Source organism: Xenopus tropicalis, chromosome 1 (genome assembly GCF_000004195.4).
Source record: "Xenopus tropicalis strain Nigerian chromosome 1, UCB_Xtro_10.0, whole genome shotgun sequence".
In the NCBI taxonomy this organism is placed as follows: domain Eukaryota; kingdom Metazoa; phylum Chordata; class Amphibia; order Anura; family Pipidae; genus Xenopus; species Xenopus tropicalis.
Window position 1 is genome coordinate 91,696,993 of NC_030677.2, and position 27,427 is coordinate 91,724,419.

Consider the following 27,427-nt stretch of genomic DNA (forward strand, 5'->3'; position numbering starts at 1 on the left):
TAGCAACACTGGCCCAATTAGAAAAAGTTCCATTTACCACCACTCTTTGTAATCTATTCTTCAGCCGCCAGTTTTCTATCTAAGTACAAATATGTTCTAGGCCAATGTTCCTCAATTTTATCATTAACTTTCTGTGAGGTACTGTATCAAACGCTTTAGCAAAATCTAGATGACATCCACTGCCATTCCAGCATTAAGGATCCTGCTCACCTCCTCATAAAAGGCAATTAAATTAGTCTGGCAGGTCTGTTACGCATTAAACCATGCTGGCACAAACTTATAGTATTGTGAACTGCAATGTATTCAAGTACCCTATCCCTTATTACCCCTTCCAAAAGCTTTCCTACTACTGATGTCAGACTAACAGGCCTATAGTTTTCAGGCTGAGAACAGGATCCATATTTGAATAATGGAACACTAGCAATTTGTCAGTCCCTCAGCACCATGTCAGACCTCAATGAATCCTGAAAAATGAAGTGAAGAGGTTTGGCAATCACAGAGCTAAGCTTGTTTAATACCCTGGGATGAATGCCATTGGGTCTCAGCCTCATCCTCCTCACATATAGGGGGTAGGCTTATAGCATACACCAATGATAAATTTCTTTGTAACCTTTAGCCCTGCTAAAATCTGTACCCAAAGGGATTTCACACCCTCTCTATTGCTGTCACTGGTAATTTCTTTAGCACATGGCTTTAAATATTGCTTTACATAAAGACAAACCCCTCAAACGTTTTTAATCCCTCTGCCCTTCCTTAAAAGTGTGTAACCATTTAAATGCACAGTCCAGCAATTGCGCTCTCCGCACTAGTGATGTGACCCACCTGGGCCCCCTCCAGTGCTGTTAAGGTAAGCACGGGGCCGAGGGGGGGTGGCATTGGAGGACCCGCCTCCGGCAGTCCAGGGACCAAAAAGACCCCTGCAGCCCAATGAAACCAGTTACATCATACAATACAATACAATACAATAGACTTCAGATCTCCTAATTTCCATGACAAGCTCCGTGCATTTGCTAACATGCAGTAGAGGTTTTCTAAGTAGAGAGAAAAATGGGTTAGGCTGCTCTTTCAAACTTGTCTTAATTGCATGAGATAATTTTAACAAATGAGAAACCTGTTTTTTTTTGCAGCAGTAAAGCTCAGGAAATGGATGCTGGAAACCTCTATTTAGTGCTATTGTCAATTCATCTGAAGGAAAGTGAGATGGAAACTAATAGTAATTATCTTTTTTTGGTCCAGTTTCTTTAAAGTATAATTTAACCTTGATGTACAACAGTTCCTCACTGATTGGTAATTAAGTGTGGCTGGTGCAGTTTAACAATTTTGGGTGGTGATTATATTTTTTCCAAGTCTTTTTATTTGAGTTTTTCACGTGCATGCAAACTTTTTTTTTGTCTAATTTTATATGAAGTTTTTGAATGTGCAGACACAATTTCAGATGTTAAGCAATGTGGGGTCTGATGTTTTTTTCTGCAAAAGTAAAATAACGAATAAGAAAATGGATTTAACTGAGTATGACATGGGGACAATATATAAATGGTCCAAAAACAATCGGAGAATCAGGGATGATAATCAGACTTTGAGTGCAACATATATCTCAAATTAATCTGACTCTAATACCACTGGAATTGGAGGACACCGTACCAATTTTGTACCCCCCCCCCCCCATGTCCTCTATTCCGCTTATCTATTCCAGAAAGAGACAAATAGGCTTACCCACGCCAAAATGTTAGGCACCCCCAAGTGACTTTAATCGCTTACCTTGTACCCTGGGCTGGTGCCCCTGTTAGGAGAAAACAGCACCAGATCGGGGCACCTGTAGCGAGTGCTTCCTCCTTCCTGCTTCGTTTTGCCGGGACCGGCGCATGCGCACGCAAAGCAGGAAGAAGGAAGCGATGCAGCTACCTCGGGCTGGTGCTGTTCTTTCAGAACAGGGGCACCAGCCTGGGGTAAAAGGTAGGCGATTTAAGTCACTTGGGGGTGCCTAACATTTTGGCACCCCCAAGTGACTTTGCCTTTCCTTGTCCTTTAAGTTGACCATAAAAAAAAGCAATACCTTTAGGGGAATGTATACGTATGAAACTTAATTGTTCTGATCATGTGTTTATTTTAAAAATGTGTTACTAAAATATCACCACAGTTACAAAAGAGAGGTTATAGTAAGATGTTATTCAACATCTTACTATTTTACATTAGGGGCCTTTCCAGGGTGGACTATTAGTTTACCTAGGTTTATCTTTTTTTATCAGGGAAACCTGAGCTTTTAAAATATGCTAAAATTTTTGTGTAATACTATTTCTGTAACAAGAACTGCAGCCTCTCAAGTTAAAGAAAAACTATACCCCCAGACAATGTAGGTCTCTATAAAATGATATTGCATAAACAAGCTCATATGTAAAACCCTGCTTCAACTAAATAAACCAATTTTCATAAAAACATACTTTATTAGCAGTATTGGGCACTCCTCTATAGAAAATTGGCATTTTAAGAATTAAGGGCCACCTCCTGGGATCATAGGATTCACAGTGCGCACAAACAAGCCAAGGCACACATACATTCTAGGCAACATCATTCAATTAATGGCTACAGTTCTGCCTTTTGCTTCCACTACTTACTGTTACAGTTAAAGCTGCATTATTTCTGGTCATGTGATCTCTGAGGGAGCACACAGCCCATCAATAAATGGTGGGTCAAGGGAAACTATGTAAAAGGGCAATATTTACTGATTTATTTTTAATAGGTCACTTAACATAATATAAACTATCTGTTGGTTAAGTATTCATTCTGGGGGTATAGATTTTCTTTAAGCAAAAAGCATTGACTGCACTCTTCTCTTCCCCCGGGTCTGCATAAACTGGGTGTTTGCTGCCTAGCACCCTGATCCCCAGGAATCATTTCAGGGGTCTGTGTTTTGTCCTAACTATGTGTCTGGTATGAAAGTGCATATGTGTGGGAACTAGAGGGCGAAGTGGCTGTTCTCCCAGAAGGTCACAGGGCACAGGACCAGCAGCTTAAAAAATAATTTATGAGACCATATCTGTGAGCACTAATCTGCCAGGGTTCTAGTTCCACCATTTTTTTTGCTGCTAACATCTGAAGTAAAAGATCATCAGGGTATGCTAATCTTTTAACATTTATACCACCTATTTCTAAACCTTGAAAAAGATTCATTGAGCCTAGATATTTGATTAGAAGTTCCATTGAGATGTTAAATAACAATGGGGAAAGAGGGCAACCGTGACAAGTGCCTCAAAAAAGGTCAAATGTATCGGATGCTTGCTTTAGGATGGATGCGCAGGAGAGCACGCCTACATGGAGGAGCCCAAGGACAGGTGCGCATAGAGGTAGGAACGTGCGACGGTCGCCCAGAGCTCCTTACGCCTATTACTTTTCACTATATCATTCTGTGGGGGTGAATAAAGTTTCTCATAAAAAATCTTTAAACATAGTCATTGTCAGGAATTAGTTAATTGACCTTTTTTGTATTTTAGTAATATTGGTTTGTGATAACCATTCCGTTGTTTTTTTATTCCAATTATAACAGGAGCATTGTCTGATTAACTAAAATTGCCATTTCAGCTGATCTAGTATTATTTGGAACATCTATAGATTTGATGTGGTATTGTTTCTGATCTATACCAGTTTTATCAAGGGACCAAAAATAGATTCATTAACCCCCCCCCCCCCCATAATTTGTGAATGTGAGGCTATTTTCTGAATTATATGAAAATAAAATTTCTCTTTAACTGTATTTGGCACTTACAAAAACATGAGTTCCAAACTTTGTCTTGTAAAAGGATTTAAGCAAATACATATCTGCCTTAAGTGTCTATCTCTGAATTCAAAATTTGTATGTTGAGTGAGTAATGAATCAAGATTGCAACTCCTCCTTTTTGTGAAAAGCAGGAGAGAAAATTAAACTACCAACCCATCCTCTTTTTAGTTTTTCGGATTCTGACTCTGAGAGATGCAGTACTATATCTGCCTTCAATTTTTTTAATTCGGCTAAGACTCTCTTTCTCTTAATGAAAGTCCATTTATGTACCATTTCATGATATTCATCATTATTGCAACTTATGGAGATAACAGTTACAAATTCTACATGACAAAGTTTTGTTTTTTTTGTCTAGCTTAGATGGGTAAGCACTTACAGTATTAAGTAGGGGCAATGGGTTTTTTAATGGATTTTTTTTGTTGCAAGACCTTACTGTTAATAAGTGCTCTCTCCCATTAACAACTAAACTACAATATTACTGAATGGAAACAGTAGGAGTGCCAGGAGTACTTTAAACAGCAGTCTTTTCTGCTCAAACAGAAAAATGTTTTTTTTTGTTTTTTATATGTGCCCAGCGGTATAACTTTGTTGCACTGGGCTACCCTGCAAAAAAACCTTCTGAGGGGGCCTGGCGCGGCCAGTACCTCTTCCCCCGCCCCCCCCTTTCTTGCTCTCTCACACTGCACCTCTCCTACCGCACCGCTGTTTTAAAGGTAGAAGAGGGGCTAGGGAGGGGGCACTATAGTACAGCAGACCAAGCAGTCTGGGTCCCCCTGTCGCCAGGGGCCCCAGCGGCGTCTGCTGCACAGGTAGTTAACACTACTGTACTGTGTCTGTTTATTTACCAAGAGTCAGATTGTTTGGTGTATGTATTGCCTCTCTTTATTGTTTTTGTTTATTGTATGATTTATTAACTTGTCCAAGTCAAATTGCTTTCATTTGCAGTTGTTGTCATTAACAGTAACAGGTACACACTTTATCTTATGATCTCACTGCACTAACTTACCATGGTAATCTATATTACTTTTGTTGTTGTAAAAGAAACTGCTCTACCTGCTCTACCTGTTCCCTCTAGTGCTGTTTTATCAGCCATTCAGGACCAAGCTGTGCCTGAAAAGAAGGAACAGTGGCCCAGTATCAGATGTCCTCAAACCTTGCAAGATTGTTGCACTTTTCTGTGTAGATTAATTCTCTGGTTGGTCAGAAGCATGGCCAGTGCCTAAGGCTTCTGCGGAAGCTACATCTAAAAAGCTGTTTGCAGGGCTTGTGTGCAGGAATAACCTGCCTGAGATATTGTTCTCAGCTCATGGTACCAGGGCTGGAACTAGGGGTAGGCAGAAGAGGCAGCTGCCTAGGGCGCAACGATTGAGGGGCACCAGGCAGGAACCTCTCCTGCCTACACCTAGTGCTACTTTGTCATTGCTTCCGCCGCTTGTTATTAGCGGCGGAGGCAATGACCGATCTAATCGCCCCGCCCCCCCTGCACCGCCTCCTGTGCTTTGGCGCGCATGCGCCGTTCGGGGGGGGCGCGGAGGTGGGCGGAGTTGGGCGACCAGGTTGCCTAGGGCGCCCGGTCGCTTGGCCCGCCCCTGCATGGTACGCATTCCACATGAGAGTAATGCAATTAATATGCGAAGACATTTGCATGCATCAACATTATTAATGCCATATCATCCCCAAGCTAGGGAGGAGTAAAACTGTTAAATGGTGCCATTAAATATATACTCAGCAAAGTGGGTGCAGGGTTTTTTTTTTTTGCAGTTTTAAATTTTAACAAAGAAGAAGGTAGATAAAGAGAAGAAAAAAAAATAAAAAGGGGAGAGAAAAGAAAGATGGAGAGCTAGACACAGGAGCAATTGAGCCATAATGCTATTTTACCTAATCCTTTCGCTGCCAAGCAAGTATGCCGTACGTGCTTGCAGAAAAAGGCTTTATATGCTAAGCCCGTATGGCGTACGTTCTTGGGCAGATAAAGGCTTGTGGAGAGTCAGGAGCAATCACAGCCCCCTGGGCAATGAGCCATGGGGGCTGTCATGTTATTGCAATCGCAGGACTGACCTCCAAGCAGCAGACCCAACTGCATTGCCTCCAGGACCCCCCATGTGACCCCTGCATTTTTCTACCTCCAGAACAGGTAAGTGGCCTTTATTTGCACTACGGCACACACTTACATACATTTACACACACATACAGCACATAATTTAGCACAGTTTTTTTTGTTTTGTTTTTTTATTTTGCACACTTAAGCACACTTATAGACACTCATATAGACACTTACACACCGTCACACAACTTTTAGATGTGTACACACATGTATACACAAACACTTACAAACATTTTTTTTTACTTATTCATTTTACCCCTTTGTCTTTTGTTTTTAATTAAAAACTGTTTATTTTGACAGCCTGACTATTGAATCAGATATTTTGACCACTAATTACACTGTTGTGTGACTTTTGTTATTTCATTGATTTGCACAATTTATGTTGTTTTCCAGGGTAAACGAAAAGTCCCCCCGAGGAAAGGCTCCTAAAGTGCAATATATTCAAAAACGTTCTGGCAGCACAAGTCCTGCTTTGACCAAATCAGCTGGCAGTGAAAGGGTTAAAGAGCAGAATTAGCATAGGTTTTGTGGGACATCCAGGAACCCCATACAGCATCAAACTTTTGGGGGCAACCCCTTGCGAGGTTATTTTTATACTCTGGTACTTCTTTGTACGTTACATTCTATTAATACTACCATGGCCTTGAAGGCAGAGCTACCTGCTTTGCTGTAAAAGCAGTTTTTTTGTTTTTAATAGACAACTTTATGTTCTCACACTGGTAACTCCTTTTTCACTCCCATAATGTTGACTTTGTCATATTAAAACTCTGTTGTTCCTTTGTTCTGGGTTCTGACTCTCAGATGAGCTCTAACACCACAAAGCTCATGTCAAATAAACTATGTCTTTCACATCAAGTATCCTCCGGTAACTAAATTTCCACAACATTTATCTAGAAAAAACACATGGACCAGAAGAAAACTTTTCTCCAAATTTAATTCCATTTTTTTTCATATAGAAAAAACATCAAGATAAACAGCAAGATAAATTTTTCTGAATTGAACTGCATTTCAAATTGAATCTTATCAATGAGTTTTCACGTGATAAGCCTTTTTCTTAATTAATTGAATTTGACTCATTGTGTGAGACATTTGTTAACTGCAGAACCCAGAGTGGGTGATATATTTGATCACCTGCATGTATGGCAAATCCTATGTGGGCAAAACAATCCATATTTTTAAAACCAGGCATTATAAACATATACAAAATTTTGAGCAATCACAAAATATAATCGCAGCCCTATTAGAACGTTCCCTATTGTAGGCCCATGCTCCACTCCTATTTTTGCTCTTATTATCGATCGATATACCTTGAACCAGGTGAATTTCAAGGTGGTGCATCAAGGAAAGTGGTTCTTTTTGTGACTATGTTTCTCTCTGGTTCAATTTCTTTGAAGTATAATTTAATCCTGATTCATGGGCATCAGCAAATAGGGGCAATGAGGGGGCACTTCCCCCCCCCCTGGAATTTTGCACAGTGTTGTTTGGTTGGGGCACAGGTTCTCAGATGCAGATGGAAAGTCAGATCTCTAAGCTGTATTTTTATCTTCATTGGTCCGGCAGGTAGTGAGGAGCATAGTCGAGAACAGGAACTAGGTCAAACCAGGAAGTTCAGAAATTTAGAAACAATGTTTACAAATGGAACTGTAACACAGGTCTTTTATTAAATGTTTATTACATTTTTTCTTGAATATTCATACATTGTTTTTTTTTTTGTATTTCAACAAGACTTTATTGGAACAGTATATTAATTGTTACAATTACATTTATAATAATTCTTGCATAATAAGCTATAGACAAATGTAGATTAAATTACCGTAGTATGGAAAAAAAAAAAAGGAGAGAAAAAAAAAAGGCAAGAATCATGAAGAGCGCGAAGAGATAGTTGGAGGAGCCATGGACTACCTATGGAGGAAAAAGAAGGGAAGCCATGTGGGGAACAGACAGAGAGAGATGAAGAAAAGGGGAAGAAAAAGAAGAGGAGAAGAAGATAGGAAGCCTGAGGCTGGAGCTGGCTGGCACATATACGGTAAGTAGTAGACGTTTCGTAGTGGCACAATTATAATGTTATCATCAAGTTACAGTGTATTATGGGATTGTAGGTAGGATGTCCAGGGTTGCCAGGTCATCACGAACTCCTGTTGTTTCTCTCGTAACGAGGAGGTGATCTCCTCCATTATATATATATCTTTTATAGTGGTGAACCATTCTTCTATAGTAGGTGGGTTAATATCCCTCCAATGTCTCGGGATTAAGATCTTTGCTGCTAGCAACATTGGTAGTAAAAGACTGTGTTTAAAGATATGTTCAGGCATATCAGTACAATGCAGGAGTACTAATTGGGGTGTAAGTGTTATCTGGCAACCCAGGATATCCTGGCATGTTATTTGTACAGTATTCCAAAAATGGGACAATACTGGGCAGGTAAACCAAATATGGGATATGGATCCCTGGTCAGTGTGGCATCTCCAACATTTATTGTTTGACAGTAAACCCATTTGGTAAAGTTGGGAGGGGGTCCTATACCATTTTGAGAGGATCTTGTATGAATTTTCTTGGTATCTGTTACTGATGGAACATTTAGCTATAAGTCTGAAAATCTTCCTCCAATCTTCCTCCTGCAGGTCCAGTTGGAGTTCTTCATTCCAGGCACGTGTAAAGTAAGGTAAGTTTGGATATTTTTTTGATAGTACCAATTTGTAAAGCCGTGAAATCAAATGGTTGTTAGGTATTTTAGAGTCGCACAGTTTTTCAAAATCAGTGGGAGTTCTATTTGCTTGTTGTAGATTAGGGTTCTTGTTCAGATAATGTTTTATTTGGGTGTGTCTCCAAGGGTCTCTGTTGCTCCATAGTGATGTATTTACTTTTATCATAGAGGGTTTACCTGGGGATTCCAGCACATGGTACAATTGTAGATTTTGTAATCCAAAAGCAAAAGGGAGGCCTTTGTCTATTAAACCAGGGGGATATTCCGGGTTTAAGCTTAATGGAATCATAGGAGAGGGATAAGGGATCAGATTGTATTTCGGATTAAACAGTCTCCAAAATGAAACTAAGGCTTGGATCTGGGGATTGTTACCCACGTATAATTTAGGATGGATGTCCTTGTTCCATAAAATGTTTTGTACAGGGAGTGTTGCCCAGTAATTTTCCAATGTTTTCCATTGTTTGGTTACAGCAGCCTGCGAGTGTTCAGTTAGCTTAGTCAGTAAGGTTGCTTGATGATATGAGGTGAGATCAGGTAGGCTTAAACCACCTGAGTGTTTGAGCATATATAAAATGGATTTCCTTAGCCTGGGACGTTTTTTGCACCAAATAAACCTATTGATAGTTGTTTCCAGTGATTGAAAGAAACTTTTTGGTAGACAGATGGGAAGTGTCTGGAAAAGATAGAGGATCTTGGGTAGTATCAACATTTTAATTAAATTGATCCGACCCGTCCGCGTGAAGTGTTGAAGGTCCCAGTTCTGAAGCAGCTTCTCTACTGTAAGAAGCAGGGGTTTGAAATTATATAAATAAATATTGGCTAAATTCTGCGGCACAAGTATTCCCAGATATCTAATTTTGTCCCTCTGCCATTTAAACGTAAAGTTCATTTTTAGCAACATTTCCATTTGTTTGGGTAGGTAAATTGGTAGTACTTCTGATTTGGACATGTTGATCTTATAATTAGAAATGTCCCCATAAATTTGTAACTCCTTCATGATGCATGGCATAGAGATATGAGATTTTGTTACAAACAGCATAAGATCGTCTGCAAACACTGCTGCTTTGTATTCATGTAATCCCACTGTCAAACCTTTGATATCTACATTTGCTCTAAGTGCTATTAGCAGATGTTCCATACATAAGACATACAATAAAGGGGATAACGGACAGCCCTGTCTTGTCCCATTTCTGATATGAAAGGATATTCTGACCTGATACCATTGATTTTTATCTGCGCCGTAGGGTCTGAATATATAGCCATTATTTTATCCCTGAAGGTGTTAGTAAGGCCTATACCCTCTAACATATGTTTTAAAAATACCCAATTTACTCTATCAAAGGCCTTCTCTGCGTCGGTAGACAGGAGCAGGGAAGGTATATGTTGCCTCTGAGCTATAGCAATTAAATGCAGAATTTTCATGGTATTCTGTTTGCCTTCTCTCCCTTTCACAAATCCTACCTGGTCCCTATGGATAAGGAGAGGTAAAAGGGGGTTGAGTCTCATTGCTATGATTTTTGTATAAAGCTTTAGGTCTGTATTTAACAGGGATATTGGCCTGTAGCTACCACAGCCAGTGGGATCTTTACCTTGTTTGTGTATGACTGAGATATGGGCCAAAAGGAATTCTTTATTTAGTGCTTGGGCCGGTCCTATTTCGTTAATAAAGTTTAGGAATAATGGGGTAAGAGGGAGAGCAAATTGTTTGTAAAATTGGCCTGTGAACCCGTCAGGCCCCGGAGCTTTATGAGGCTGTGTTTGTTTGATTGCATCTAGAATTTCTTGGGAATGGAATGGAGCACATAATTTTTCTAAGGTGAGAGAATCAAGTTTAGGGAGCGGGTATTTTGTTAGGTATTCCCTAATCTTGACAGATAGTTTGTTCGGTTTAGTCGTTTGGGGAATATTGTAGAGACTTTCATAGAAATTTTTAAATGCCATTGCTATTTTTCCTGGGAGCACTTGTATCTCGCCTTTTGCATTTTTGATTATGTGTATATATTGGTTTGTTTGCCTGTCCTTTAATGCTCTAGCTACAAGTTTCCCAGATTTGTTCCCAAATTCATAGTATTTCTGCTTCAGTCTTATCATATCAAATTTTGTTTGGGTATTAAGATATTGCTTTAGCTCTAACCGTTTGTTGGTGAGGGCTTGTAGGCTATCCTTGTCTAGGCTCACTTGATGCTGCGATTCTAATTGTTGAATTTCTGTAAGTAGTCTATTTAAATTGCTCTGCCTTTACCTTTTTAACCTAGCTCCATGTTTAATTAATATGCCTCTAATGACGCATTTTAAGGCTAACCATTTAGTTTGGTGTGAGGATGGGTCATGTAGCACATTGTTTTTATATTCCTCAATAGTGGACTGGAGTTCTGCTTGGCATTCGCAGTCCTTCAGTAAATTATCGTTCAGCCTCCAATTCCATATATGTTTAGGTCTGTTTGGGATCTGAATGGTGGCTGAAATGGTAGCATGGTCCGACCATGAAATACTATCAATGGAGGCTTGTTGGAGCCAATGGAGATGATGCTGGGAGATAAATATGTAGTCAATTCGGGAATATCCATTTTGCGCATAGGAGTAGAACGTAAATTGTTTAGAGGAGGGATTTAAAAATCTCCATGAGTCTATTAGTCTAAGTGTCTGTAGTTGCTTATGTATATCCTTTATTGTTTGGGAGGTAGAGCTGGAGGCTCCTTTGGAGGTATCTAAAGATGGATTTAAAGCTACATTCAGGTCTCCTCCCATAATGGTAGCCCCTTCTGCAAAGTCCGCAATCTTATTGGTTAGTTGTGAGAAGAATTTCCCTTTCTTTATATTAGGCGCATAGATACTTCCTATAGTACACATAGAATGATACAGTAACCCTTTGATTATTAGATATCTCCCATTTTGATCAGACAATGTTGTCTGTAATTTAAAGTCTACTGTGTTTCTAATGGCTATGGCTACACCCCTGGTTTTCTGTAGAGGGTTATTGCTATAGAACCATTGTGAGTAAGTCCCTAACTTGTGCATCGGGGGGGCTTCTTTTCTAAAGTGGGTTTCTTGTAGGATAACTATGTCACCTTTCTGTTTCCGCATAAGTTTAACAATCTGCTTTCTTTTTTCAGGAGTATTTAAACCATTCACATTCAAGGACACAATTTTCAAGTTACCTGCCATTGTGTGCGTCAAGGTGAGTAATAGAGCGCCACAATAGTTTACACCACCATATGTTAATCAAAATATCGCTTTGAAACATCCTATAGGTATAGAAAAGGAATATGTGCCAGCAACTATATACAAGTGTGTCAATTACAATTACACATAATATTATGAAATAACTCTGTAACAAGACCAGATAGGTTCCGGTTAAACCATAAACAGCATAGTTGTATCTTTCAGTAAGCAATGATAGGAGTGGGACCAATGCCTTTTGCCTTCTACCCTGCGGCAGGAATTGTGGTGGGCCCATTCTTAAACTTGGGGGGGGGTATGCCCTTTCAGGTTTTCTGCATAGCCTTAGTGGGTTACCGTTTTTACCATGTTCCAAACTGGGGGATCGCCCAGAAGGCCAAAATAAGCATGTCATTCCGGGTTAAAGTAAAGTTAGCATAAAAGTGAGCAAACAGAGTATAGTGTATTGTTACCAGGTATGTTTACCAGAGTCATCCAGGTTCCATGGCTTCCTTATGGTCTCCATTTTTATCTGTAATTTGTCTTGGCCTTTTCCTTTTGGCTTTAGGAGTGGAGACTTCAGTCCAGCTCTCTCTCGTTGGGAGGGGGACCGGCTCTGGTAATTGCACAAATTTTATCCATTCCGCTAGGGATACCTCTGGTGCGTTGCAGGCTTGTAGGAAGGATTGGATATCCTCTGGGTATGCGATCGTATGTAGCTTCCCTGCGATCGTGGCTTGTATACTAAATGGGTATTCCCATCGGAATAGTATTTTCTTTTCCTTGAGGGTGTCTGTGAGCGGTTTCATCATCCGGCGCTGTTGTAGAGTGAACCAGCAGAGGTCCTGTAGAATTGTAATCTCAGCGTTCCCGTGTTTTATAGTTTTCAATTGTCTGGCCTTGGTAAGGATTTCGTCTTTGGTAGTGTAGTGTAGAAGGCAGCAAATTACATCTCTTGGCTTCTCTGATGCCAGCCCCTTGGGCCGTAGAGCACGATGAATACGTTCAATATGGATCTCCTTGGCATCAGGCCTGTTCAATATAGAATTAAATATAGACATCACTGTTTGTTTTAGCTGCGGGGGTTCTACCGTTTCCGGGAGGCCCCGTAGTCTTAGATTGCATCTCCTGCCTCTATTGTCTAAATCCTCAACGCGTCTAGTTAGTGCTTGTATTGCTTTACCTTGCAATTGTGCCAGTGTCAGAAGTGAATCCACCGAAGTTTCCACTGTCTCCAACTTCGTTTCACCTTCTGCAGCTTTAATATATAGAGACGCGATCTCGGCTTTGAGGTCTGCTACCTCTTCTTTGAGCATTGCCTTAATTTGTTGTGCCAGATTTGTAAAATCTTGTTTAGTTGGCAGAGTTTTTAGGTAAGTAATTGTATTTTTTTCAGATACGGAAGAGTCGCCATCAGAATCAGGCTCACCTCCACCCGCCTCCGCGGTGCTAGGCCCCATGACGCATCTTTCTTCCTCAGCGTCGGACGGCATCAGAAAATTTTTAAGGAGCTTCTGTGACTCGGTAAGTTTGTTTGTTCTAGGGTTATCTTTTGTTAGGTCTTTAGTTTTACCGTGTTTGCCCATTTTAATTGCAATCTCTGTCTCTTTTCCCACAGGTCTGCAGCAGAGCTCCAGAGCTATGCGTCCATCCCGTTGAGCAGTTGGCCACGCCCCCGAATATTCATACATTGTTATCATATTTTCCTTTAAGTGCCTCCTCTCAGGCGTAAAGAACCCCAACATGGCCAGTTTTTCCTTTTACCAGCTTAGCTGACCTTCTTTGGACTATAATTCAATAATATCCTGTTTGAGCACTGGAGAACAAAACTCCATTGCATATTCTAGAAGGGAAAGAATGACCCTCTCCTGCAGAGAATCTATACCCCATTTAATATTCAAAACTTTGTATGCTCTTGTTAGGGGCATTTCTGGCCCCCGGCCTTTCAATGCTGCCGCCCCCTCTGACCTAACACTTACGTTTCCTAGCATCGGAGCAGGGTGAGGTCGCTAGTGAAGAGAGTGCAACTGCACTCACTGCACTAGAAGAGCCCAAATTCTAATTTAAAAATTGGAATTTTGGCTCTTAAAGTTACCAGGAGAGGCTTTTTGTCGCCCTGTTAACTTGCAGCCTGCTACTGCCTGAGGCAAGCTTAGTCAGCCAGATTTCCAATTTGTCAAGACCAGATTGCCATTTTGTCAATAATACTGTAACACATATCTAGCTTGAGTAAAGGTTGGGCAATGAGAGGTATTTATTTTTTTTATTTAATTTTTGTACAAAACATGATGTCATGACATTACGGCACAACGGCAAACGTCACAAAGTGATCAGGGATCCTGACGCACAGCAGCAACAGGACGAATGTCACCGTATACGGATCTTGGGACTTCCTACCTTTTAGTGCGGGCTGCTGCTGCCTGAGGCAAGCATAGCCAGCCAGATTGCCAGTTTGTCAAGACCCTGCTACAAGGATACCACATCCTGAATGGAACTGGACTGCATAGTTTTATGTTATCTGCAAACACTGACACATTACTAATCACCAATTAATTAAAAAACAAATAAAATAAAAGTGGACCCCATACAGAAACCTTCTGTACATTATATACATTAGAGCAGTGCTGTCCAACTTCTGTGGTACTGAGGGCCGGAATTTTTCCGACCTACGTGCTGGAGGGCCGATAATGGAAGCCAGTTTTGACCACTCCCATTTTTGAAACCGCACCCGTGTTATCACATGACCATAACCATATTACTGGTTGTAGTATAGCAAAAACCTGCCATACTCTGCCTTCCCTACCCTGCCTGTGTGTGCCATTCTTGGCTGGTTTGTGCCATACTTGGCCTGTGTGTGCCATACTCTGCCTGCCCTACCCTGCCTGTGTGTGCCATACTCTGCCTGCCCTACCCTGCCTATGTGTTCCATACTCTTCCTGGCCTACCCTGCCTGTGTGTGCCATACTCTGCCTGCCCTACCCTGCCTGTTTGCCATGCTCTGCCTGCCCTACCCTGCCTGTGTGTACCATACTCTGCCTGCCCTACCCTGCCGGTGTGTGCCATACTCTGCCTGGCATACCATGCCTGTGTGTACCATACTCTGCCTGCCCTACCCTGCCTGTGTGTGCCATACTCTGCCTGCCCTACCCTGCCTGTGTGTGCCATACTCTGCCTGCCCTACCCTGCCTGTGTGTGTATGGCACACACAGGCAGCATACAGTGACACAATGCTGGCACTGCTCCTACAGTCTGCACAATAACTATATATTAAAAAACTTTAATTGCAGTACCACCTCAGTATATGTTGTTTTTGTAGTGTGCAGGGTTTATTTGTGGGTTTATACTGCTCCTACAGTCTGAGGGGAACAATGTGAATGATGACAGCCTGAGCCTGAGGTGTGAACACTGCAGGGGTGAACAATGCAGAGATTAAAAGGTGTGAACAACACAGGGGATTATATTTTTAAACAATACAGAGGGATTACAGCCTGAATCTGAGGTGAGAACCATGCAGGGGGGCAGTTAATCACAGTACTGATACCATTTAAAGCTTACACAAGAGTAAGCCATCAAAGCAGCCAGACAGGTGGGGGGCCACACAGATGGGGACCGCGGGCCGCCAGTTGGACAGCACTGCATTAGAGAATCAGACTAGCCAATATAGAGGTTAAGATTTTCCCTGCTCTGCCTGAGTTAACAGGTTCTCTTTTACCACCATGGTGTTCCTGAACCTTGGTCTGTCTGACTGTGTTCCTGTAAAACTCCTGGTACATGTTAGTGATCTGCTGTATATGACCCAGCGTGTATTGTGACTCTGTTCCTGCTACTTGGCCCAGCTCTGCATCTTTCCCTTTTGATCAACTTTTTTTCTACTATTCTGACAAGCATCTTTCAGTTTTGTAGTGGCTATGTGTTTTCCCTCTCTGTCTCAACACATCACTTGTGACTTATGACTTATATTCTGCTGTGCTGCCTATTTCTGCAAAGACTGGATCATCTATAATAAACTGACATGGCTGCCAACACACCATTATTAAAACAAAAATACATTAATTGGTTTAAAACTACAACTAAAAAATGGTAGAAAGTATTGTTTGAAATGTATAGAGTATAGATCTCTATAAAAATATATTGCATACAGCTTGCAAAGCGCAGGAAATGAACTATAAACATTCTCTCTAGATGGTACAAATGCCCGGCTACCTTACATACCATGTTTCCAAATGCATCAGATATGAAACATATATGGCGGGAGTGCCCTAATCTACAACCCTTTTGGGCTCTAGTGTTCCAAACCATTTCCAAAGTGTTATACCTCAACCTTCAGCCTGACCCAGCCCTAGCACTACTCTCTATACCCCCAGCCAACATGCAAATCTCTATCAGACAAAAGGGATTCCTTGCCTTCTCACTAACGACAGCCAGAACAGTTATACCCAGACTCTGGAAAAACACCAAGCCCCCAACAATCAGAGACTGGGCGATTGAGCTGAACCATATAATGAGAATGGAAGAAATGCTGGCACACACCACTAAATCACGTGAAAATTTCACTTAAGTCTGGACAACCTGGATTCTCTACAAAGAATCCCCAGAACACAACCAATTATTAACAACCAGCAACCCAATCCAGACTCAGGCCTGACCATCTGTGATCCTAAAAAGAAAATTAACATTTTAAATATTATCGTTGCCCCCTGGAATCATACTATTTACAATGCATACAAACTAACTTAGGGCGCACATACATGTTAAGTCACTGTTATGTGTCAGGAACTGCAGGGAATCGAACCCTGGACTTGGTGCTGGACTGCTGGTGCACTAGCTTAATGAGCCACAGGAGGCTCTTTGAGCTATGGGGGGTCTGTTGCCCTTATGTGCTTTTGCCATTGCTACCCATTTTCCTTCAGTCTCAACCAATCCTGTTTATTACATGTGTTGCTGTTTTATTAATTACCTGCCTATATAAACCCTCTCCGGGCAACACCCAGTTGCTCGATCATAGTTCCCACTGAGCCTGGTCTTGCCACTTTCTGATTCTGTGTTCCCTGCCTATGCCCTGCCTGGTCCCTGTTTGGTTTCCCTGGTTTGACTTCTGCCTGACTCCTGATTTGCTTGAACCCTGCCTGGACTGACCTCTGCCTGATAAACGGATGTGCTTGAACTCTGCCTGGACTGACCTCTGCCTGCTTACGGATTTGCCTATTGCCGGACTCTGTATTTTCTTCACCTCAGGCTTGTACATTACTTTTACTTTTGTTCTGTTTGGTCTTTATTAAACTTCCTTGGTTATCATACTTGGCTGTCTGGCCCTTAAATGGAGTTCTGGGGGTTATTTACATATAGGCTCCTACATGCTGGTCTCTCGCCAGAGGCCAGCCCTGACAGTATGATCGAGCCATATAGCAAAGAGCCTGCTAGTAACCCCTCGGTGTCACATTATGAACTGCAACTCTCTGCTCAGTGGCTTTCTTCTGTTAAAAAGTATGAAGGGGAAGAAGGGACTTTTTCTGACTTTCTGCTCATCTGTAAAAAGTTTTATACAGTTCCCTTTGTCAAGCAAGCCCCTGATTATATGAAAAGTCGGCTCATCATTTTGTTTCTCTTGGGGGGCAATGCTCAAGAATGGGCAGAAGGTTGCATTGATGAAGAGGCTCACTTTTTGGAGGATCCTTGTACTTTTCTTTCTTTTCTGAAAGCAACCTTCACAGGGGATTTATGGCCAGTCTCTTCTGACATTTTTCCTTCCACTGCAGTTAACAAACCCGTTAAGAACTTTCAACTTACTCCTCCGGTTCCAAGATATTCTAAACTTATGCGGTCCCAAAGCACCTTCCAACCAGCTGTTCAAAATGATGAAAAGGAATTCTGTTATAAGGATGAGAGTGACTGTAAAGATATTTCTGAGGATGAATGGGAAGATATGGATTCTGAGGATGAAATACCAACGGCATATACTACCAAGTTCAAGGGCCGGTCAATCTCCCAGTTGTCCACTGTACCTGCAGTTCAGCCCTATATATCTATACCCACAGATCAGTCACCTGCATCTCTGCCTGCAGTTCAGTCCCTTGATCCAGTTCCTGCTCATTTGCCTATTTTCCTGGTACCTGCTCTCAGGCGGCTTGGTCCTTTGCCAGCTTTCCCACGGATTGGGCCCCTACCAGTCCTCCGGCAGTCCGCTCTTGTGCCGGCTCCCCGAAAGCTGTCTGCTCTTGTGCCGGCTCCCCGAAAGCTGTCTGCTCTTGTGCCGGCTCCCCGAAAGCTGTCTGCTCCTGTGCTGGCTCCCCGAAAGCTGTCTGCTCCTGTGCCGGCTCCCCGAAAGCTGCTGCTGCCTGCTCTAGCACCTGCTATTAGCCTACCAGTTCCTGTACCCGCAGTCCAGTCTCCGGTTCCTGTACCCGCAGTCCAGTCTCCGGTTCCTGTACCCGCAGTCCAGTCTCCGGTTCCTGTACCCGCAGTCCAGTCTCCGGTGTCTGCTACTCAGCCAGTGCCTGCTCCGGTGTCTGCTACCCAGCCAGCGCCTGCTCCGGTGTCTGCTACCCAGCCAGCGCCTGCTCCGGTGTCTGCTACCCAGCCAGCGCCTGCTCCGGTGTCTGCTACCCAGCCAGCGCCTGCTCCGGTGTCTGCTACCCAGCCAGTGCCTGCTTCGGTGTCTGCTACCCAGCCAGTGCCTGCTCCGGTGTCTGCTACCCAGCCAGTGCCTGCTTCCGTACCTGCACCCCGACGGCTGCCTTCTCCTGTGCCTGCACCCCGACGGCTGCCTTCTCCTGTGCCTGCACCCCAACGGCTGCCTTCTCCTGTGCCTGCACCCCGACGGCTGCCTCATTCTGTGCCAGTTCTCCAGCCATCGGTTCCTGCCTCTGTGCCAGTTCTCCAGCCATCGGAGAGAACTCGTGAACCTGGCTACTCATGCGCTGTGATTTCCGATTCTGGCGTCTCATCCGCTGTGGCTCCCGATTCTGGCAATTTCTCTGTTCTAAATCCTGATCCTGGTGGCCTACCTTGTGTTAATGATCCTAGTGACTCTCTGGCATCTCCTCCTGACTCTGGTGGCACTCCTGTCCTGGCTTTGATTCCTGACTCTGGCGGCACTCCTGTCCTGGCTTTGGCTTCTGACTCTGGCGGCACTCCTGTCCTGGCTTTGGCTCCTGACTCTGGCGGCACTCCTGTCCTGGCTCCTGACTCAGGCGGCACTCCTGTCCCGGCTTTGGCTCCTGACTCAGGCGGCACTCCTGTCCCGGCTTTGGCTTCTGACTCTGGCGGCACTCCTGTCCCGGCTTTGGCTCCTGACTCTGGCGGCACTCCTGTCCTGGCTCCTGACTCAGGCGGCACTCCTGTCCCGGCTTTGGCTCCTGACTCAGGCGGCACTCCTGTCCTGGCTTTGGCTTCTGACTCTGGCGGCACTCCTGTCCCGGCTTTGGCTCCTGACTCTGGCAGGACTCCTGTCCTGGCTCCTGACTCAGGCGGCACTCCTGTCCCGGCTTTGGCTCCTGACTCAGGCGGCACTCCTGTCCTGGCTTTGGCTTCTGACTCTGGCGGCACTCCTGTCCTGGCTTTGGCTCCTGACTCTGGCGGCACTCCTGTCCTGGCTCCTGACTCAGGCGGCACTCCTGTCCCGGCTTTGGCTCCTGACTCAGGCGGCACTCCTGTCCTGGCTTTGGCTTCTGACTCTGGCGGCACTCCTGTCCTGGCTTTGGCTCCTGACTCTGGCGGCACTCCTGTCCTGGCTCCTGACTCAGGCGGCACTCCTGTCCCGGCTTTGGCTCCTGACTCAGGCGGCACTCCTGTCCCGGCTTTGGCTCCTGACTCTGGCGGCACTCCTGTCCCGGCTTTGGCTCCTGACTCTGGTGGCACTCCTGTCCCGGCTTTGGCTCCTGACTCTGGCGGCACTCCTGTCCCGGCTTTGGCTCCTGACTCTGGCGGCACTCCTGTCCCGGCTTTGGCTCCTGACTCAGGCGGCACTCCTGTCCCGGCTTTGGCTCCTGACTCTGGCGGCACTCCTGTCCCGGCTTTGGCTCCTGACTCTGGCGGCACTCCTGTCCCGGCTTTGGCTCCTGACTCTGGCGGCACTCCTGTCCCGGCTTTGGCTCCTGACTCAGGCGGCACTCCTGTCCCGGCTTTGGCTCCTGACTCTGGCGGCACTCCTGTCCCGGCTTTGGCTCCTGACTCAGGCGGCACTCCTGTCCCGGCTTTGGCTCCTGACTCTGGCGGCACTCCTGTCCCGGCTTTGGCTCCTGACTCTGGCGGCACTCCTGTCCTGGCTTCAGCTCCTGACTCTGGCGGTACTTTTGTCCTGGCTCCTGACTCTGGCGACACCCCTGTTCTGGCTTCTGGTCCTGACGTCCCTCTGGCTTTGGTTCCAGACCCTGGCGACTCACCCCCTGCTGATGGTCCTGTCTCTGATGGCTCACCCTCTGCTGAAGGTTTTGAGCCTTGCAGTATACTCACTTGCATATCCAGTCCTTGCAGCATCTTAAATGACTTGATTCTAATGCATAATTGTTTTTTGTTTAAAATGTTGTTGTTTGACTGGGAGATCGCCGGAGGGCAATCTTTAAAGGGGGGGTAATGTCAGGAACTGCAGGGAATCGAACCCTGGACTTGGTGCTGGACTGCTGGTGCACTAGTTTAATGAGCCACAGGAGGCTCTTTGAGCTACATGGGGTCTGTTGCCCTTATGTGCTTTTGCCATTGCTACCCATTTTCCTTCAGTCTCAACCAATCCTGTTTATCACATGTGTTGCTGTTTTTTTCAGGATTCGTTGATGAGGTTTGGCATGGTGCCGAGAGACTGGCGAATTGCTAATGTGGTGCCGTTATTTAAAAAGGGATCTCGTTCTCAGCCTGAAAACTATAGGCCTGTTAGTCTCACATCAGTAGTAGGAAGATAGTGCTGCACACTTTAGTGTAGTGTATCTTTTTAATTTCCTGAAGTCAGTATTGGTTATGTTCACACCTATCCATGAATTGAGGTGCTAATCCCAGCTATGCTGATTAATAAAATGTGCCACAGAGTTTCTCACCCTACCCCACAATAATAAAGGATTTTCCCTGTGTGGTCTCTTTCATTTGGTAACCGTGGTAAGCAAAATGTGTTGGGTGTTGCAAACACCAAAGTTTAAAGGCCATGGGTTACTGCAGAGGCCTAAATGGGATCCAGCCCAGACATGGGTGGAGCAGTGTCACGTGGGTAAGTGGTGTACAGTGCACAGAAAATACAGCAAAGTAAGCTGGAAACAAAGCCTCTAAAAGTGTGTGGGATTTTCTAACTGGCAGAAGGATTCAAATTATGAGTATAAACTGTGAGTGTTTTTATAATTAGGTTAAATATTACCTCACAGTACCCTAAAACGTAAGCATGTGTGAGTGTTATATAATTTTGGGTCTCAGTAATCCTTTCACTTTCAGCACAAATACATATTATACATTAATGGGTGTCCCTGAATGTTATACCTTTTTTGTATTTAGAGGGCTCTTTCCTTGTGAAGTCCTTCGCCCTCTAGGTGGGGATTTGTAAGAAATCGTGTATCTTGGGTGCCATTATTTGTGATATATACATATGTGTTTGTGCCTCTATACATATTTATGTATCATACACTGTGTAGAGGGGAGTTCTACTGAGTCCTATAAACCAGTTGTTCAAGTTAATCTCCATATCAAAGGGTTTTTCTGTGGATGGTGGGACAGTACGTCTCCGAGAAGCCATAAAACTCAACAGTTACTGAACAATGGGCAAGGTGTGGTTTGTATCAACCCCCATCTGATCAGTTGGTATGTGGGGGGCAGTGGCTGAAAGGTGCATAAATGTGGGCTGGACAGTGGTCAAGGGAGCAACCTGGGAAAAGGAACCTGGGGGAAGAACCTGGGAGGAGCACCTGAGGACTGGATCAGAAGTGACCGGGCAGGATGTGAGACAGACCAGAGAGAGGAGGCCATGGTTACAGAAAAGGAACAAGAAAACCATGTTCTTGGTTTATTGGTAGCTATAATGTAGATTTTGTCATTAATCTGTAAATGTAAATAATGTATATATATTTTGTATTGTTAACTAATCTTTTCATTGTAACTGCCCATTGATTTGCTACTCAATATATTCATTTTAATATACACTTATTGGTGTGGGTTATTTGTCTGCTTCTCAAAAGAACCGAAACCCTAGTAAGAGGGGTGATTAATATTATTAATATTATATTATTATAATATATAGTTCAAAAATCTTACACCGCTGAGCCTGGTCTTGCCACTTTCTGATTCCGTGTTCCCTGCCTATGCCCTGCCTGTGCCCTGCCTGGTCCCTGTTTGGTTTCCCTGGTTTGACTTTTGCCTGACTCCTGATTTGCTTGAACCCTGCCTGAACTGACCTCTGCCTGATAAACGGATGTGCTTGAACCCTGCCTGGACTGACCTCTGCCTGATAAACGGATGTGCTTGAACTCTGCCTGGACTGACCTCTGCCTGCTTCCTTGGTTATCATACTTGGCTGTCTGGCCCTTTAAGGGAGTTCCGGGGGTTATTTACATATAGGCTCCTACCTGCTGGTCTCTCGCCAGAGGCCAGCCCTGACAGTTATGACTTCCCACATTTCTTCCTGTTACAGTTAGAACTGCATTACTTCTGGTCAGGTTGATCTCTGAGGGTCAAACACACCATCACAAAATGATGGCTCAAGGTAAAATATGTAAAAGGACTATATTTACTGATATATATCCCAGTTTGGTAAGATTCTTTAGTAGGCCACTAAATATGATGTCAAATCTGTTGGTTAAGTATTTATTTTGGGGTATAGTTTTCCTAGTTGTCATTTAAGCATTAGATTAAATGACGACCAAACCTTATTTTCTACGTGATGATTTGCGATAGTCCCTAAGCGCAGCTACACACAGCTGCCACTCCTAACAAAATCCAAGATGATGAGCTCTTGTAATAACTTTGAAAGCCTGGATCATTACTGTTGATTCTTTAGACTTGTACATTAAGCTTAGTATATAAAATATACCATTTCTATCAATATTCGATTTTAGGGTTTAGTTCTCTTTTAAAGCTTTAGGAAATGTCCTTTGATGGGAACAGTAGGTAAGGGTTATACCCAGTGAGTGCTGACATTAAGTTGTCCAGGCAAGAAAAATGTATGATTGAATGACAATTCCATTTTCTAATGTTCCATGTGAATTAATTTTTTTGAGTAAATACTTCTGTAAAAAGATATGACTGCTAAAAAACTAAAATGTATGTATTGTTTATTATATATAGAAATGTATTTTAAAACAAATGTTATTAGAGGTGTGAAAATAAAATTAACTTTGAAAGCCCCATGTCTCCCAAATATGCCAATACGAAAGATGTAGAGTTTTATGGAGGTTCTTGACCTTGAAAAGATTAATAATTTTTAGCATAACAATTTTCAAATCACCATACCAGAAATAAACATACTTTACATTGCAAGACCAAAAATGGACTGAAGTGTAAGTAAGCCCAGCAAACCATGTTTTTATTAAACACACATTCTGACAAATTCAAATTGATACATATGTCTTTCTACTCAAAACTCGACTGCCACTGTGTTGTGCTTCTGCACATTTCCCATTCAAGTGAAATACACTGACTGACCAGCACCCTTGAGACATTAGTTATTAGGCATTTTATGCAGCACTATAGTAAAATGTTAATGAGTCTTTGATATAAAATGTCCTTCATCCTGTGTTGTCTTGTGGGGCAGGGGCTCTGATTTCTGCAAAGCAAAAATAGAGCTTCCATTTTCCAGAAAGGAAACAGTTATAGGGTACCAGGAAATGGGTTCCACCATGCACATAGATGTGCCAGTAAGTTTCCATAATTGAGTGTAATGTAAAAAGTATGTTTTTTTTGCCAATACTATACCACTTTACAATATTACACTTTTTCCCGGGAAAGGATAGTTTCTTCTAATGGTGTTAACCCATTTGAGGCCAAAGCTCTTAATTTCAACAGTTAAGCTGAGCAGGATCAACCCACCCAGAAGGAAACCATTTATCTCTCAAAATACATACAGATCAGAAACCAAGAAATATTTAATACAAAAAAGATAATCAGCTCCCGATCTGGATAAAGAGAGATTAAAAAAAAAACCCAGCTAATTATTCCATATCATTGGTAGGAAAAACATTGCACGCAAAACCTTTCCAAATGGGATGGCTAATATGCTATTAAATATTTTATTTTCATAAAAATAAACTCGCTCACTAGTATATATTTTTTTCTCAAGTATAATTCCCAGGTAAATGTTTGTTTTAATAATGAAATTTATTCTAAAGCTATCAACCCTTATCTCTGCATTCATTATCAACTTTTTAAACATCAACATCATAATTTATCTCACTTAAGACAATTTTTACATTCAGTGCCTTTCCTACCAGGAGAGTAGTGGGAACAAGCCAAGATTCTTGTTCCACAGAGTTTGCCAATTTGCCCACTCTCATCTGTTCCATTTCTGTTCCCAATCGCTCCTGCATCTGTTACAAAACTTTTGCTCCTTCCTTATATTTTGTCCTTCCTGTCATGTAGCAGGATTGTATATTTATATTTTTAATATAAAAAAATTATATTACACAATGCCTGGCACAAAAAGGAGAATACACGTTTTTGCCCGAAACATATTATTATAAAGGAAAAATATACCCACAGTGTAAGTCTTTATAAAAATTGCATAAAACAGCTCATATGTAAAACCTTCATCTAAATAAACCACTTTCATAAAAATATACTGTTTTAGTATTATGTGTTATTGGGTAATACTAAATAGTAAACTGCCATTTTATGCATTATGGGCCACCCCCTGGGATTATAATATTTATGGTGCATACAAAAAAACAATGGCACACATACATGTTAGGTCACATAAGCCAATGAATGGAACAGAGTTCTGTCTTTTACTTCCCACACTTCTTCCTATTACACTTAGAGCTGCCTTATTTCTGGTCAAATGATCTCTGAGGGAGCACACAGACCATCACAAAAATGCATCTTATCTTGATACCTTCCTACAACCCTTAGCACAAGAACTTTCCAGCTATATTTGGTAAAGTGGACATCTAGTACAACGTATGCAAACTACTTGACAATTGTGTACTTGCTACTTTTAATTTTAAAAGTCTGTAAGTCATTCCCCACCAAGTAAAAGTCTTAAAAGTCATTCCCCACCACGTAGGTATTGAGATTTGCAAACAAGCATTATATAAGTCTGGACATACAGTTTCTCCTACTGAATTTTTGATGGAACTGCTCAGAATGACACTCAAATTTTCATAATTTTAGATTCTTAAATCAATTTTATTTACAATGATCCAGTACAGCAATGGGTGCGTCCATGGCACCATCTTATGCCAACTTGTTCATGGGTCACAACAACATTTTTCCAGCCATCCACAGATTTTATTTTACAAACGGTTCATCAATGACCAGGCAAGGCACAGGGGGAATCACTTGCAATTTTATTTAACAGATCAATAACCAACAATCACATGTTCAGTTATCCCTTGATTATGATTTTCAGCTGGTTAATTTTCTAGACTTAACCATTTTGTGGAGGACTGTTGATTAGGTACCAAACTATTCAGGAAGGACATGAACCTTAATAGTATTTTACATGCATCCATCCCAAATCACTGATTAACAGTATTCTCTATTCCCAGTTCATGCGGGAATTTTATTATTATTATAATAATAAATCAGATATTAATGCTTCTATACAATGTGAGGAATTTGCCCTCAGGTTCAAGGTCCAGGGTTACGATTGGGTATGTTCCTCGAATAAACAAAATCTTCACTTAATTTCCCACTTTGATACAGTCAGTCATTCACTTTGCAGAACAGTCAGGAAATTATGGCCCATGGTTGCCCATGATAACAAACTGCCCTTTAAAAACACAAAAGTTCTGACAATTGGTTTTCATAGGGGCCCCAAACTAACCTAATGAGACTAGGTTTGCTTCCTTGTTCCCCAAACAAAAAAATGGGTGCTACAGGTGCAATAGCTGTATTCTGTGTAGTTCCCTCCTTATAGGAGAGAGTTTTGCCCATCCACATTTGGGTAAAAGATTTAAAATTAATTACAGACTCACGTGTCCTTCTGATTTTGTTATTTATATTTTGGTTTGTCCCTGTGGAATTTTGTATTTAGGTAAAATGATTACCAGGGAATAGCTTGGCAACCACAGAACTGCAATTAAGAAGGCTTTTGCCAACACAGATTCTAAACAACCCACTACACAAGTTTCAGAACAGCAATTGGACAAATCAGAGGGTCCTAAAAAAAAGAAACAAGCCTGGGAACAACCTGTAGTCAGACATTTTGTCAAAATGCCCCATCCCTTGCCCACCTTCCACTGCATGGCCATTAATCACATCCCACCCCCAGAAGGGGGGGGGCAATAGACATAAACATTTGCTTTCAATATGAAGCCCACTGGATCTATACTTTACAGACTGTTGATCCGGGAGATTTGAATGAATTACTATAATTGAACTGTTTCTTATAGTTTGTTCCTATTATAGTATCTAAACTATGGGTACTAGCTGTGGTATTGGAAACAGTGGTGTGAGGATTTAATAGGTACATAGCTTTCCACAATCATAATACTTCATAAGTATTTCCCAACTATTGTAGCAACCGTACTGACCAACATTGTGGGGATGCAGTTCTCCTAATTTTGAGTGGTCGGCTTGTCTTCTAGTAACCTTGGCTATGTTTTATAACTTAAGATTATCATTGGGATGCTGTTCTCCTAATGGTGGCCACTTATACTACTTGTCATTAGTCTTATTGTGGGGAAGCAGTTCTCCTTCTTCTTTCTATTGGGGACGCAATTCCCGTTATTTAACCTAAGGACACTTTTCTCCATATTTATCTCTTTCTCTTCTTGTGCCATTCCACACACCCAGTGTTCCTTTTTATAAATAGTCTCGCCCACACTTGATCAACAAGCCCTAGGTGCTGGAAAAATGTGTAGCGCTTTTCTACACAGCTATAGGACACGTTACCATGGCAACACAGCTCGCCCCGTTTTCACTCGATGGAGCTTGTCTCTTTGGAACCAGTTACCGCCCAGAGGTCTGTACCTGTAACTGTATCCCTCTAGTCCATATGTGTCAAACTGTCGGCCCACGGGCCACATCCGGCCCGGCATGCAATTATATCCAGCCCGCTGTGACACATGTGCAGTAGGGGTTGGCGCACACATTCGCCATCATTCAAAAGGACAGAGAGAGACAGAGAGAGCTGGCGGGAGAAACCGGGAGTTCTGGCGCTTACTTGATTTTTGGCTGGCACAGGTACACGGGGCAATATGGCTGCTGGCACAGGTACACGGGGCAATATGGCTGCTGGCACAGGTACACGGGGCAATATGGCTGCTGGCACAGGTACACAGGGCAATATGGCTGCTGGCACAGGTACACGGGGCAATAATATGGCTGCTGGCACAGGTACATGGGGCAATATGGCTGCTGGCACAGGTACAGGGGGCAATAATATGGCTGCTGGCACAGGTACATAGGGCAATAATATGGCTGCTGGCACAGGTACATGGGGCAATAATATGGATGCTGGCACAGGTACATTGGGCAATAATATGGCTGCTGGCACATGTACACAGGGCAATAATATGGCTGCTGGCACAGGTACATGGGGCAATAATATGGCTGCTGGCAC

General features: G+C 42.8%; 2 long non-coding RNA genes across 2 annotated transcripts; both read left to right on the forward strand.

Moving 5' to 3' along the window:
- Nucleotides 1–6,209: 6,209 nt before the first annotated feature.
- On the forward strand, nucleotides 6,210–14,317 carry LOC101732465. Its single transcript, XR_208232.4, has 5 exons — nucleotides 6,210–7,902; nucleotides 8,498–8,538; nucleotides 11,694–11,758; nucleotides 13,136–13,263; nucleotides 13,358–14,317. It is a non-coding gene; the product is annotated as an uncharacterized LOC101732465 (long non-coding RNA).
- Nucleotides 14,318–21,495: 7,178 nt separating this feature from the next.
- LOC108646210 lies at nucleotides 21,496–22,948 on the forward strand. Its single transcript, XR_004223132.1, has 2 exons — nucleotides 21,496–21,721; nucleotides 21,950–22,948. It is a non-coding gene; the product is annotated as an uncharacterized LOC108646210 (long non-coding RNA).
- The last annotated feature ends 4,479 nt before the right edge of the window (nucleotides 22,949–27,427 follow it).